This window comes from Ascaphus truei (genome assembly GCF_040206685.1).
Source record: "Ascaphus truei isolate aAscTru1 chromosome 20 unlocalized genomic scaffold, aAscTru1.hap1 SUPER_20_unloc_3, whole genome shotgun sequence".
Lineage (NCBI taxonomy): Eukaryota > Metazoa > Chordata > Amphibia > Anura > Ascaphidae > Ascaphus > Ascaphus truei.
Window position 1 is genome coordinate 189,394 of NW_027453859.1, and position 15,602 is coordinate 204,995.

Consider the following 15,602-nt stretch of genomic DNA (forward strand, 5'->3'; position numbering starts at 1 on the left):
ATAGGGATAGAGGAGGGAGGGATAGAGAGAGGGATAGGAGAGAGTAGAGAGAAGGGAGGGATAGAGAGAGGGATAGGAGAGAGGAGGGAGGGATAGGAGAGAAGAGAGAGAAGGGAGGGATAGAGAGAGGTGAGAGGAGGAAGCGAGAGATAGAGAGAGGGGATAGGAGAGAGGAAGAAGGGAGGGATAGAGGGAAAGGAGAGAGGAGGAAGGGAGGGATAGAGAGAGGGATAGGAGAGAGGAGGAAGGGAGGGATAGAGAGAGGGATAGGAGAGAGGAGGGTGGGATAGAGAGAGGGATAGGAGAGAGGAGGAAGGGAGGGATAGGAGAGAGGGATAGGGAGAGGGAGGATGGAGGGATAGAGAGAGGGATAGGAGAGAGGAGGGAGGGATAGAGAGAGGGATAGGAGAGAGGAGGGAGGGATAGGAGAGAGGAGAGAGAAGGGAGGGATAGAGAGAGGGGTAGGAGAGAGGAGGGAGGGATAGGAGAGAAGAGAGAGAAGGGAGGGATAGAGAGAGGTTAGAGGAGGAAGAGAGATATAGAGAGAGGGGATAGGAGAGAGGAGGAAGGGAGGGATAGAGGGATAGGAGAAAGGAGGAAGGGATGGATAGAGAGAGGGGTAGGAGAGAGGAGGGAGGGATAGGAGAGAGAGAAGGGAGGGTTAGAGAGAGGGATAGGAGAGAGGAGAGAGAAGGGAGGGATAGAGAGAGGGATAGGAGAGAGGAGGGAGGGATAGGAGAGAAGAGAGAGAAGGGAGGGATAGAGAGAGGTTAGAGGAGGAAGAGAGAGATAGAGAGAGGGGATAGGAGAGAGGAGGAAGGGAGGGATAGAGGGATAGGAGAAAGGAGGAAGGGAGGGATAGAGAGAGGGATAGGAGAGAGGAGGAAGGGAGGGATAGAGAGAGGGATAGGAGAGAGGAGGGAGGGAGGGATAGAGAGAGGGATAGGAGAGAGGAGGGAGGGATAGAGAGAGGGATAGGAGAGAGGAGGAAGGGAGGGATAGATAGAGGGATAGGAGAAAGGAGGGAGGATGGAGGGATAGAGAGAGGGATAGGAGAGAGGAGGGAGGGATAGGAGAGAGGAGAGAGAAGGGAGGGATAGAGAGAGGGATAGGAGAGGGGAGGGAGGATGGATGATAGAGAGAGGGGAGAGGAGGGAGGCTGGATGGATAGAGAGAGGGATAGAGAGAGGGGAGAGGACGGAGGCTGGATGGATAGAGAGAGGGATAGGAGAGGTGAGGGAGGATGGATGATAGAGAGAGGGGAGAGGAGGGAGGCTGGATGGATAGAGAGAGAGGGATAGGAGAGGGGAGGGAGGATGGATGATAGAGAGAGGGGAGAGGAGGGAGGCTGGATGGATAGAGAGAGGGATAGGAGAGGGGAGGGAGGATGGATGATAGAGAGAGGGGAGAGGAGGGAGGCTGGATGGATAGAGAGGGATAGGAGAGGGGAGGGAGGATGGATGATAGAGAGAGGGGAGAGGAAGGAGGCTGGATGGATAGAGAGAGGGATAGGAGAGGGGAGGGAGGATGGATGATAGAGAGAGGGGAGAGGAGGGAGGCTGGATGGATAGAGAGAGGGATAGGAGAGGGGAGGGAGGATGGATGATAGAGAGAGGGGAGAGGAGGGAGGGATAGAGAGAGAGGGATTGCAGCTAAGCATCTTTTCATTTCACTGTGGGACTTCGAAGAAAAATGGGAAATATTTTTTATGTTTCATAAAATGTTTAATAGCCAATGTGGCTATAAGGTTCTTACAGTATAAGGCAGGTTTACAGTGTATGAGTGATATGGCTAGTGAGAATAAAAGTATATAGTCCCATTTTACCCCTCATAGCCCAAAAGACTTAGACAAAGTTAAAAGTGTAAAAGTATATTGTTACTGAGAAGTGTATAATGTATTATACTTATAAGCTGGGACTTGTAAAGACGGTTCTCTGAGAGGGCCAGTGGGCTACCAGTTTGTGGTGCCACTGAGTCTGCCCTAGGTCTGTACTTCAAAGCCACAGATGCTGCCAGAGGTGTTAAACCATTTGGGCAGGATGGTTAGGTGGAGTGCCCTCGTCTGGGAAACAATGCCGTCCATTGCGGCTACCGTTTGTCTCCCCAGACTTGGAGGCACCTAACCCAGCGGGTGGCTTCTGAATGACAGGGCGGCGAACTCGCGCACACCTTCGTTACATTCAGGAGAACCACTTGCCCAGCTTTGGAAGACTGGCAGCGCTCTGATTGGTTAGTTGTAAAGTTCCCAGGCTCGGATTGGTTGTAGTATTTCATGAATTATTCTGTGTAAGGATCCGGGAGTCGTGCCGCCCTCGGCGCGCTCCCGCCTTACCTCCGTCTAACACCACGGCCCCCACTCCCTGCGGCAAGTCTTCGGGACCCGCGTCTGCCCTTAGCAGCGCTGTGCGCATCCGGCTCTCTGCCTAGGGCGGAGGTGGAGGGTCCCGCCTCCAGGTTTCGCTCGCGCATGGTAAGCGTCGGGGCACGCACGTGATGCGTGCACACCGCACACAAGCTCCGCGTCAACTACCTCATCAACAGTTTAGCCAGCACCTGTCTCCTGCACCACTCCCCAATCTCAGCTTGCACTGAGGACGCGCCTCCGCTCCGCCTCTCATCTCACTGGTGCCTCTTCCTCATATATGCTCAGCTGTGGCACTGGCACATTGGCTGAGCATAATCATAGTTGCGTTGTAGACGATCAAACAGTTCTGAAATGAGCGGTAAGGGGCAACGATTCTTCAGGGTTATCTTGTTAAGACTCCTATAGTCTATGCATGGGCGAAGTGAACACTCTTTCTTCTTAGCAAAAAAGAACCCTGCCCCGGCTGGGGAGGATGAAGTCCTAATGAACCCTCTCTTTAAGTTCTCCTGAATATACTCAGACATAGCCTTAGTCTCAGGAAGAGACAAAGGATAAGATCTGCCTTTAGGAAGGATGGCACCGGGCAGAAGATCGATGGGGCAATCATAAGGATAGTGAGGAGGAAGGATCTCAGAACGAACCTTATCATAACATCAATGAAATCTGCATATACTTCAGGAAGCATAGGTTTGGCAGGAGTACTGGTCTCTACTCCAGCGATAAGTTGTACCGAGGATACTGGAGCAACTTCAGAGGCAACACCCCATTGTATAGGTCTCTTGTCTGTCCGGTCTATAAGCGGATTGTGTTGTTGTAGCAAAGGAAGGCCCAGAATTACCTGTACGGAGGGTGAATGGATAACATCCAGTGAGATCTCTTCCTTGTGACCATCCGTAGTGGAGAGAGTAATAGTAGGAGTCTCTAATTAAATGAAGGCTGGCTGGAGAGGACGTCCGTCGATAGCCTCTAAACCTACCGTTACCGACTTCTTGACCAGGGGAATCTTATGTTTATTAGCAAAATCCTGATCCACAAAATTTCCCCCAGACCCGGAGTCGATGAAGGCAGAGGCAGGAACTAGGAAGCCAGGACCCTCAAGGAAGATTGGCAGCATGACCCTGGTTGGCAGACCTCTCAATAGGAGGGGAAGAAATGGTACCCAACGAGATCCCCTCATACCTCATTGGGTGTTGGCGTTTCCCGGCTTCGTGGGACAGTGAAGCACCAGGCGACCCGGCAGTCCGCAGTAGAGACATAATCCTCCAGTCCTCCGATGTTGTTTCTCTGAAGGGGAGAGCTGGTGACTTCCTACAGTAACTGCATTGGTTCTGGAGCCTCAAGAGCTGGGAAAATGGAAGGAGACAGATTGGGGATAGGAGGTTCAAGCCTCCTTTCCTGAAGGCGTCGAGCGCCGTGGGTCTTTCTTGAGCAGCTAATTCATTCTTTAATGTCTCAGAGAGACCTTGCCAGAAGGCTGCAGATAACGCCTCATCATTCCAGCCCGTCTCTGCCACGATGGTTCGATATTCCAGAGCGTATCTTGCAACTGATCTGTGGCCTTGTGAAATGTGGAACAAAGAAGAAGCAGCAGTAATCTTACGGCCAGGGGTGTCGAAGACCTGCTTAAATTCCTTCTTGAAGTGTAGAAAGTCTTGGATAAGCTCAGGTCTCGGCTCCCAGATGGGGAACACCCACGCCAAGGCGTCTCCGGTTAATAGAGCGATAATATACGCCACCTTAGATCTATCAGAAGAGAAGCAGGAAGGAGTTAACTCGAACTGTGTGTCACATTGGTTGATATAACCTCGACATCCATGGGGGTCTCCACCATAATGATTGAGGAGTGGGGGGAGAGAGAGAGACTGAGACTTCAGAAGAAGAAACAGACAGAGTAGCAGGCCTAACAATTCTGGATTGAGATTGGTTGAGAGAAACCGTTGCCAGACTTTGAGTCAGGGAAGCAATCTGATTGTCCAAGTACTGGAAATGCTCAGAGATAGAAAGACAGGGCTTGACCCACCTCAGGGGGGTCCCTGTTCGTTGGGCTGGGCATACTGTAACACTTGCGCTACCCACGAGCAAGACAGGACCCTGGTACTGAGGTGGGGAAATAGAGAACCACGCACCCACAGCAGCGGGTGGGGGCCTGGTAGGCGGGTTGTCAACGTAGCCGGGTCTGGGTTGGAGAGAGTGGGTTAGTTCGATACTTGACAAGGTCTTGGGTTGGAGAGATTAGAATTGTGGAAGTCCGTGAAGCTGTGGTCTGGGGTTGGAGAGGTATGCAGAGTCAAGGGCAAGCCGGGGTCAATATCCAGAGAGGTTCAGAGGTCAAACCGGGTCGGTACACGTAGAATCCAAACTGCAAGAAAGACAAGACAGGAGCAAGGCACAACAGACGCAGGAGCTCAAGGCTACAACTAGTTATGCTCAGCAAAGCAAGAAGGGAAGTGCAGGGTATTTGTAGCACACAGGAACCAGTAGCAAGGGAGGCGGAGCGGAGGCGCGGCCTCTGCGGAGGCAAGGATTGGCTGCAGGAGACAAGTGGGCTAAATGAACTTGCCACGCAGCTGGGGAGTGGTGCACGTCGTCACGTGTGCGCACCGCGCACGAGAGAAACATGGCACGTCCGAGAGGGCGGAGCTAAGCGCCATGGCAACCTAGAAGAGCTGCTTGTGCGCACGCGCTCTGTAAGCAGACCGGGTTGCGCGCACGCGCTGGTGCCATAGTGGAAGTCTGTGCGGTGACAGGTAAGGAGGAAACACGTCACAAAGGACGTGTTTCCCGATTCCTTACAGCACGTCTGTTTCCAAGGAATACATCGCTGTTTGTTTTACTTCTGGGTTTTGCTCAGTGATATGATCCCGGTACAAAGGTGTAAATTCCTGGTCTCCCGTGATAGGCTTTATTTACTAGCGGCAGCGGTGGGATCATTGAGCCTATGTTTTAAAATACTGCGGGGTCTTATAACATAAAGAGAAACTCGTAGATTGCGAATTCTCAAAACTAAAGGTAACGTACAGATGCAGCGGCCGTTATTCAAACAAATCTCGAAATGGATTTCGAGATTTGTCCGTGATCCTCACTAGTTTTGCCGGGGCAGACTATAATGGCACGTCGGATTAACACAGCGGGGGTCCCTGCTGTGTGAGTCCTACCGGGGTCTGCCTGTCTGTAATAGACACGCAGTAAGAGATAGGCTGAATCAGTCACTCTTACCTGCGCGCCTCTCACAGGCGATCACAGGGGTTTTATTTCATTTTAAACATTACAGTAATGTAGCAGGGGGTCTCCGGAGCAGAACCTTATTGATTTGAGGTCCAGGGACCCCGTTCTTCCCGAGATACAGGCCCCGTTATGGGGTGCCGGTATCTTCTATGCATTGAAATATCTCAATCACGTGACACGAGACAATTACATGCATAGGAGATACCGGCACCCCATAACGGTGCCTGTATCTCGGGAAGCAGGGGGTCCCTAGACCTCAAATCAACAAGGTTCTGCTCCGGAGACCCCCTGCTACAATACACTAGTAATAAAATGTAAATTAAAATATGTAACAACCACCAAAACACAACCCATCCCCTGTACCCCCACATAAAACAATATTTTATTTTTTTACACACAGGATTAATACCACAGGCCAGCGGGGGTCCTCGGGTGGAACCCCGGGGGTACCCACGGGTTGTGCCCGCTAGGCTCCGTGGTCTCCAGGAGGTCCCTGCGGGTGTCCGTTGGCCCAACTGGGTCCACGGATGGTCCCCGCGGGTGTTTGTGGGTCCCTGGGCCGTCCCTACGGGTGTCCGGGGGCCCTCGGGTGTTTCCCACAGGTGTCTGGGGGCCCTCGAGTGGTCCCCATGAGTCCTCAGGCCCCCACAACTGTGGGGCCCCCGGTTCCTCTCCACAGGTGTCCATGGGTCCTCGGTTGGTCTCCGTGGGTCCGCACTGGCCTGCGGTACCATTCCTGTATTTTTAAAAAATAAACATGGCCTACATTTCAATAAATACCCCCCCCCCCCCACCTCTAAACACATATAGTACAGTAATGGGCAAAATAACTATTATCCAGATATGGATAATAGATTATTTGCCCATTATTAAACACAACATTAGCCATGCAGCATAAATAAAGTAAATAAAAACTGTTCTACTTACCCCATGCAATATAACGGGCATCCTCGTCAGCATACTGCAGGTCCATGTCCTCCGTTGCCAGAAAGCATAGATAATAAATACAATCTAATGGCCCCTAACCCCTTAATCACCTTAGCGGTTAATAACCACTATAGTAATTAAGGGGTTAACCCACCTTGCCCCGCTACCCACCTGGGAGGCCTACCCACCCACCCCGGACCCACTATACCCACCCGGTACCCATTGATTGTTATAGTAGTACATCATACCCATATAATATGGGGGGAAAACAGAACAAACTGCGCACTAACTGTGATAGTAATAAAAATATATTACAATATTATATTCCTAAAACCAAATCAATAAGGAATGACATGTGAAAAGTGTACTGAATGGTTTAGAGGAACACACAATTATGTTCCATAAAGTGAATATGTGATAAATGAATTAAATATACATACAAAAACCTTAACTCATTTGTAGAGTCTGCAGCCTGTTAGAGTGGCTGGCTCAACAAAAATATGTCTTCTTTCAACCCCCTTTGTATCTAAAGCCCTCTCCCGCCTTAAACCTTTCTCACTGACTGCCCCGCACCTCTGGAATGCCCTTCCCCTCAATACCCGACTAGCACCCTCTCTATCCACCTTTAAGACCCACCTTAAGACACACTTGCTTAAAGAAGCATATGAATAGCACTGTGGATAATACTAGACACATGATACATAAACCTTAGCCCCCTGCAGACGCACTTACCAGTATGCCCTCCTACTGTCTCTGTACGTTCTTCCTTACCAATTAGATTGTAAGCTCCTCGGAGAAGGGACTCCTCTTTCTTAATGTTACTTTTATGTCTGACTGTAAAAGGGGGTTAAGGCTGCACTCCACAAAAAAGAAAAATGCATACAATTTACCGGTGCTGCTGGTTCAAGGAAGTACCTGCCATAAACTCCAAAGTACACTGAGGAAAAGAAGGGATCCAGCGCTCCACGGATTTCTGAATAAGAAAGATTTATTGTGCCACACAACGTTTCGACCTTATGGTCTTTTTCCTAAGAAAAAATGGAAGTAGACATTCACGAACTGTTTGAGCATTGTATGGACACTGTATGGACACAGGACTGATCAGGGGAGGCGAATTGGGGTCAGCTGGGGGTAATGTTCACTTGTTTTTTCACTTGTTATTCACCTGTATATGGGTAATGGTCAAGGATATATATACTGGGTAAATCCTGACTTATGTATGCCTAGTCACTTGATAAAGACCATAAGGTCGAAACGTTGTGTGGCACAATAAATCTTACTTTTATGTCTGAAGCACTTATTCCCATGACCGTTTATTTATATTATCTGTTATTTATTTGATTACCCCATGTATTACTACTGTGAAGCGCTATGTACATTAATGGCGCTATATAAATAAAGACCTACAATACAACATCACACAGGAAAGCATGTAAAACAGACGAAAACAAAGCGCACGACTCTCATAGGGTAAATATGTACCTATATTGTGACAATATGAAATGTGAAAAAATGCACGTACAAAAAGGTTATTCAAACAGGTAGGGCATGGTTATGGTACATGGTACCACTCCAGGATATGGACGACTTGCTTCAACCGTATACTAGCAGAGTCCCGCTGGCAGCTCAAACGGAGTCAGGAACACGTGACAAGTATGGGAGAGGGTGTCCGCAATAATAAAACAGTCCTACGCGTTTCGTAGATCACTCTACTTCGTCAGGGATGTTGATTGTGCTAATAGCATATATACCCAATGGTAATCAAAGGTTGGTGGACAGGTACATCTAATTAACCTATCACAACATAAGGCACGTAGCTAACACAGGTGACGTCTAACTACCCTAAATACTACACAGTTCATGTACCTATTCTACATATTTCATACTATCTTTATTCAACAATATACATTAAAAATACATATAAAAAAAGAAGCCTTATGCATATGTAGCCAGGTCCCCTCTGTCCCGCGACCCCCCCCCCCCCTCGTTACCTCCGCTGCCGGAGGTCACTCGACAGACCCGCCGGCACTTCTGGAGGGTGGGGGCTGAGCAGGGAGCACTCCGGTGCTCCGGAGGTCCCCGGCGGCTCCCGAGCAGGACGCCGCCATCTTGCGCAAGTTCGCGCATGCGCAGTGAGTCCTCACATGCAGCGGCTAGCCAGGGACATTGCGCATGCGCAGTGATAGCGCGCGAGAGGCAGCCAATCAGCCGAGGGCTCTAGAGAGGGACTACATATCCCATGAGCCTAAAGAGCGCCCCACATGACCCCAGGGAGCCAATAGGGCTACAGCATCTCCCTGCAGAGGAGAATAGATACATTTCGCAGGCTCTGAGCACGTTAGTCAGTCGGCGTCAGGAGCAGCTAGGGGGAGGAGGTAGGGTGCAGGAGTCAGTGACTCCCTGCACTAGGCCAGCAGCCCCCTAGGTCCCAGATAGCCCTGAGCCACCAGTAGAGTTGTGTTGTTTCAGGGACAGATGAAAAAAAGGGTGAACCGGCGCCACAGTGAATAATGAAAACAAAACCAATAAAATGTAATGTCCAAATGGATAACCCTAATAGAGTTAGATGATCATATCTTAGATATGAAAATTCAACTTGAACCATACAAAGACAATAATGAGTTGCTTGCTCTAGAACCGACCATTAAAAAAAGGTTGGATCAGGCCGAACTTGAAATAGTCCAAACTAAACAACAACATTTTTTTAGAGATAAGCAGGACTATGATACAGGTTGCGAAAGAGACTGGTCAAAGAAAACCAAGGAGATAAATGCCACTAAGGTAGAAAACAAGAAATCAACTCCATCAATAGGATTTAAAGAGCCCAAGGCCACTAGGAGCAAATGTATGCATAAGGAAGTGAAAATTGGCCCTAAGAGACCCATTACTAATGTATTAGTTCCTACCCCATTTATTCCTACTAAACCACCTTTGCATGACAAAAGTTTATATTTGCAGCAAAAAAGAGTTAAGGAACGGTATGACGCATTGACATTACCTCAGTCAATACCTATTCCGGTCAGCAATAGATACACACTGCTGTCCGATATAGGATCTGAGAGTGATGCAGAGAGCATTTCATACACACCTCTCCCTACACCTGCCATTAAGTCCAACTTTTCTTTTTTAGAATGGAGGAAAGAGAGAGAGCACATCTTTCCAGAGGTGGAAATTGTCAAACAACCATCCGAAAACCAACCTCCTATGAATTACAAAAAAAGAAAGACAGGGTCCGAGGGAGAAGAGGAGGTACTAGTAGAAATCGGTTAAAGAATGGGGTTGAATATTCCAATATTTTCAATATCAGCAAACACCATCTAACTGATATTGAAAAGAGGGTACTCAATAAAGGCCTTACATTTGCCCCGGTTTGTGGACCAAATAGTTTTAATCTATTTATAGACGTCCACAAATTTGCTCGTAAACTCGCCCTGAAAAAATATTTTGCTAGGGACGCAATATCCAACCAAATGAGTTCTAATAGAGAGGCACTCAGTATAACTAACCCTTATGAAAGGATCTTTAAGCCAACATCCACTTTTTATCCTAAGTTCGCCCAAGGACATCTGGTGAGCTCATTTGTAGAAATGGTTAGTACAGATCTAGAGAATTCATGCAGAACTTATAAAATCAAAAAGGATAATTTTAATATTCAGGAAAAAGAGGCAGTCCAAAATCTAGAGAAGAATGACTCTATTGTTATTAAATCAGCCGATAAGGGTGGGGGTATTGTGGTGATGGACAAAGAATATTATTTACAGGAGTCTATCAGACTTTTAAGTGACAGAACCACATACCTCCCCCTTATCGATGACCCGTTGGTCCAATTTGAGGCCGAACTCGGAGAATTGCTGACCTCTGGCGTAGATAGTGGAGCAATATGTGAAGATGAGTTTAATTTTTTGTCGGTTCAGTTTCCACGTACACCGTTATTTTATTTTATACCTAAAATACACAAGAGTTTAACTGCACCCCCGGGGAGACCTATTATTTCAGGTATTTCGTCGCTCACTTCAAACCTTTCACAATTTATTGATCACCATCTCCAACCCATTGTCACTGGTGTTAGATCCTATTTGCGAGACACGACACATATTTTACAAATTTTAAAAGATCTCAAATGGCAGCGTGGCTATATACTTGCCACGGCCGATGTAACATCTTTATATGCTGTCATTAATCACCATCAAGGTTGTGTAGCCGTGTCTCGCAAGTTGGAAACTTCAAGTAATTATTCACCCATAAAAAGGAATTTTTTGATAGACGGTATTAGGTTTATTTTGTCACATAATTATTTCACATTTAACTCACAGTATTACATTCAGAAATGTGGTACCGTTATGGGCACGAGGTTTGCTCCTAGTTATGCCAACCTTTTTATGGACAGTTGGGAGGAGGAGTTCATTTGGAACAACTGTCCTCTAGGAGCAAACCTGGTGCTCTGGCGGCGCTACATTGACGATGTTTTTTGTATGGTCAGGCACTCAGGAATCACTTGACAATTTTTGCACATATCTCAATCACAATCACCTTAATCTTAAATTCACTTGTAGTTCTAGCACTGAGCACATTAATTTTTTGGATCTTCACATATATGTTAAAAATGAAATACTGCACACTAAGACCTTTTTTAAACCTGTGCAGGCTAATAATTATGTACGCGCAGATAGTCAGCATAATCCCCAGTGGTTGCGAAACATCCCAAAAGGCCAACTGGTACGCCTTAAACGTAATTGTTCCGAAGTAGAGAACTTTATGATCCAATCTGAAGATTTAAAACAAAAATTTATTAATAGAAAATATTCAGAGTCTGACCTTAATGAAGCATTTAATCAAGTCAATAGGATACATAGAGACACTTTACTCCAATATAAAAAAAAGGATACGCTAGAAAGGAGTAATAAGCAGGTAGCGTTCATCACGCAGTATAACGAGATGGCGCCAAAAATAAAACAAATCATTAACAAATATTGGCCTATCTTGTTACAAGATGAGGTGTTAGTGGATATTCTCCCTAAAAGACCTAACATCATATTTTCAAATGCCAATAACCTTAAGTCAAAACTAGCCCCTAGTTGTCCGGTGAAACAACATAAGCAGGGACAAGGAGGGAGCTTGAAAGGCTTTTATACCTGTGCCAAGTGTACAGCATGCTTCTATAGTAAGAGTGCCAGACAGTTTAAATCTAACGTCACTAATAGGAGCTACTCCATACAAAAATTCATTAACTGTCACTCAATATATGTTATATACCTATTACAATGCCCTTGTGGCTTGCAATATGTAGGCAGAACAGGGAGAACGTTCCAAAGACGTATCTATGAGCACATTTACAACAGCAAAAGGGGCTTGGTGACACACAGTGTCTCACATCACTTTCTCGTTTGTCATGACAAAAACCCTAAGGGTCTTTGCTGTCAGGCTATCGAAATAGTTGATGTTAACCCAAGAGGGGGAAATAGACTCCAGCAGGCCAGTATGCGTGAAGCTTACTGGATATATGAACTGAAAACTATGTCCCCAAAAGGGTTAAATATAGACTTTGAACTTAAGGCTTTTTTGTGAATCATTTTTTATGAATTATTCAATTGTCTGCCTCTTAATATTTATTTTCTTAATGCTTTTTAATGTTTTAATGTTTTTATGTATTAATGTCATTATGTTTAATGTTGTTTAAGTTTCCTGTGTGTATTATATTTGTTTAGCATATGCCTATCCCCCTGTGCCGCCTCGAGTATGCCCAACATGGGGTTAATTTAATACAATCATCAATTAACAAATCAGAGCTCAGGACTGATGGTATATATACCATAGAGTCCAAGGGGTTGGCACATCCCTTGAAGAAGTACGCGCATGCGTACGAAATGCGTCGGGAAGTTTCCATTGTTTTTAGTGCTGTTCCAGGTTTGGAGAAGTGTGTATTTGGCGATTTTAAGTCAAGCGGCTGATTTATGAGGACATTGCGGCTTACCAGTGGAGGACTAGTGCTCTAAGAACGTCCGGTGTGGATCTCCAGCAGGACGTGACGTCACATCCGTCCGGAAGTCTCATCATTTGAGGGATTCAGCCTTTCACCCCTGTCACGTGAGGACGCCAGTGAGAGGATCCCGGTCGCCATCTTGGAAGCCCAGCTGCATGTCCCCAGTTCGCTGCTTGATTTATCTGGCATCTTGTGAGTAGGGTTGTAATTTTGCCCCTCCGGATGCGTGTCTCATTCACCCTCCACCTTATTAAACCAGCATTTCTTTATTAATAGGCCTGTGCGAGTGTTACGTTTTACGTGTGTTTGTCTTGTTTTGTATGTCCTGTCTGTCTTGTGTGTTTAATCCCATCTCCTCACCCCCTTGTTTGAATTACTGCACCATAATTTGTTTTTCTTCTTCTTTTCACATATTACATCGTTGACGTGAGAATCCTTGAATACCAACTTTAATAGGACTCCATTTGGACATTACATTTTATTGGTTTGGTTTTCATTATTCACTGTGGCGCCGGTTCACCCTTTTTTTCATTTGTGCCTTGACTGACTGTACTGTCAGTTTTTACCTGGCTGCCAGTTTTTTAACACATAAGTGTTTTTATCTATTAGCGCTGTTTTACACCATTCTTTTTTCTGTTTCAGGGACAGGCCCCAGGTTAGGGACCCTGCCCCTTATTATCCAGAGCCAGTTAGGGACACAGCGGACGCTGCACGTCCATCCAGAGGTTTGGGCTCAGACCTCCGCTGCCGCTGCAGCAGCCATCCGGGTGGGATCGCCCCGGACGGTAGTTTCTGTATTCACTCGTCATCGGGATCCTTTGTGAAGCTCCTTGGCAGGCCCGGGCACAGGAGTGCTCGGCAGGTAATCTACAAGTGCACCAACTATACCATCTATTCATACAAGACATAGTGGCTGCGCAGTCACACATATATTTATCTCACTTGAGAGCGGAGGACATATTGTGTGGGGTTACTGGACACGGGGTGGGGTCACCCGGTGAAAGGGGGGAGCGTCCTGCGAGACGCAGTAGTTAGTGTCTCCTCTAGAGAGGGACACCTGTTGATATATATGAATAAGCAAGTAATGGGAAATGAATCCCTGTGGGTGCTACAAATGTCTCTGCAGGGTTGTGCAATATAGCATGGGTGTCCAGGTACGAGTAAACTTCTTATGCAGTATATAAAGTCCTGAATGCTCACTTGATAGCCATATGATAGGGTAATAGAGTGGTATGCAATCACCACAGCAGGTGTGTGAAATGTACCCTCACTGAAGAGAGCACACCCCACACCCACTTATGGGACGGCACCCCTCAACCCATAGGCATGAGACATGATAATGACATTAATAATGGAACTGCAATCATAAAAATGAGTAACTCACGAGACTTTCCTGGACTGGTATAGCGTGCCTCCTTCCAATGAGATGAATCCAAGTAGAGAAGCGCGAAACGCGTCAGAGGTACCCCTTTTTTGTAGCCCGGTCTACTAATGCCATAAATTAAAGCATTTTTTATTTGCAAGCAGCCTCCAGCCCTTTCATTTTGCAGCAGTGCTCCACCACTTTCTTCTCTACATATATATATATATATATATGAATAAGTACGGTTGCTACAGTAAAGTTATTGGTTGTTTTACATGCTGTGTGTGTGATATATATGTATTGTCCTGCGAGAACCACTCCCCCTCTGGTGGGAGCCATCGCAGGTGGAGGCGCTGCACCGAGTACGAGGTTACTCCATTTATTTATATGTGCCCCAGGTTCCCTGTGGCGGAAGCTCAGCCCTCCTGTGAGCCTAACAGGTAAAGCACCACACCTGGTAACATTAGGTTCCCCGCACACACATACTATATGCTATTGGGTGGGGGAATACCCGTTACACATAGGACACTGAAACGAGAAAACAGCATTAATAAACAGTAAAGCATTAAAAAAATCATTCAAATAGAAATGATCTAAGAGAAAAATTGATAATTGATTAAGAACAGGAGAAAGAATTCCATATAAAATCAATATAAATAAATAAATGAGTCTTAAAAATTAGGGTCATTGACAATGAACATAGAGAAAAAACACCAAATAATTAATATTAGGGTTAATTAATATTAATGATTAAATAATCATTTTACCGTGCCTTTCTAATAAAATTATATGTTATAATTACATATAGAAATATAGAAATAAAAGATATGGTGCAGTAATGTAACCTAAAATAGCTCAATAAAGGGAGCACACATCAAGCTCTTCATTCAAACCCCCAGGGGCCGATGTCTTAAATTGGTAAATCCCAAAAGTTTCTTGTTTTGAAAGAGCCTTTAACCTATCTCCCCCTCGTCTGATGGGGCGTACTAACGGGGCGTACTAACGGGGCGTACTAACGGGGCGTACTAACAGGGCGTACTAACGGGGCGTACTAACAGGGCGTACTACCTGAATACCTTCATATTTCATTAGACTGGGATCACTCTGATGATAAAAGGGCAGGGAACACTATGTTTATGCAAACCCAATGTAATGTTTCCTACATGTTCCAAACTTCTTGTCTTTAGGAAACGTTGTGTGCGCCTATATACTGGCGTCCCCAAGGACATTCCAGCATAGAGACTACGTCAGAGGTTTTACAGGAAATGCCGTCTTCTGCAGGATATTTATTGTTAGTGACGGTTGATAAAACGCATTTTCTGTCACAATGCAGATGACTGCGCGACTTTGTGAGGAATGGTCGCATAGTCCCGAAGTGCTTCCACTGCAGCAAGGGATTCTGGGAAATTACATGTAAATGAGCACACAGTGCCACCTTTTGCTTCAAAACCATATTACATGGTCCCCTATAAGGTTATGCTTGCTATATACCATATGGATAATTAGTGTACCAAAAGCGCTAATATCTACTAATAACCCATAAATTGGGAAATGCAATACAGTGAATGGTGGTAAAACATAAATACATTAACACCAAATTATCTAATAAAACTTAACATCCCATGTGGTGATCCTGTGAAATTGTCCAAAAGCAGCCTAAAAAGTCTTCTGGGTGTCTAGTGTCCAGTACTTAGATATCAAACAAACACAGACCTCTCTGGCGCTGAGGCTTAAACAAACCG